The sequence below is a fragment of the Dreissena polymorpha genome, chromosome 9 (genome assembly GCF_020536995.1).
Source record: "Dreissena polymorpha isolate Duluth1 chromosome 9, UMN_Dpol_1.0, whole genome shotgun sequence".
Taxonomy (NCBI): Eukaryota; Metazoa; Mollusca; class Bivalvia; order Myida; family Dreissenidae; genus Dreissena; species Dreissena polymorpha.
In genome coordinates this window covers 66,111,190-66,112,032 of record NC_068363.1, presented here as the reverse complement: position 1 = coordinate 66,112,032, position 843 = coordinate 66,111,190, and positions in this window count along the sequence as shown.

The window sequence follows — 843 nt, the reverse complement described above, 5'->3', positions numbered from 1 at the left end:
AAAAGCACGTCCAATAACATGACAACAGTATTGGTATAAATGAAAAAGAAATGTCTTGATAACAATTACAAAGATTATGAAAAATAAGAGAACAAGTTGGAACTCGGAACTCCTTAGACATAAGACCCGTTTTCACAATACTTGGCTCAGTTTTAAAAGCACGTCCAATAACATGACAACAGTATTGGTCTAAATGAAAAAGAAATGTCTTGATAACAATTACAAAGATTATGAAATAAAAGAAGACATCAGCATTACGAGTCTTTTACGCGACACATATTTATATTGTGTATAGTGAAGTTATTTAGCGTTCACGATCAACTGAAAAACTTAGTATTTTATAATTTTTTTTGTGAAAGTTCAATAGCACCGTTTGAGCTTCACATCAGCATCTTGAGCCTTTTGCGCATCACATCATACTTGTGGCTATTAGTTATGAAAAGTATTATAAAAATCCAAACATGTTTAGCGAAGTTATTTAGTGGAAACAAAACACTGTGATGATCACAGTGTTACATTGTTTTTTTTGTAAAAGTTCCAAAGAACCTTTTTACCTTGACCTTGACATCAGCATCTCGAGTCTTTCACGTGACATATCAAACGACATGTATTGTGTTTTTTTCTTATGCCAATTATCATTAAAATGGACCATGCACGGCAAAATTATTTATTGGACACCAAACACTGTCATAATTAGGTTTTTACATTGATTATTGTCAAATTTATATAGCACCGTTTGACCTTGACATCTGGCTGTTGAGTATTTCACATATACTCTTGTGGTTAATACTCATGCCAAGTAATATTTTAATCCGACCATACATAGCAAAATAATTGAGCGGA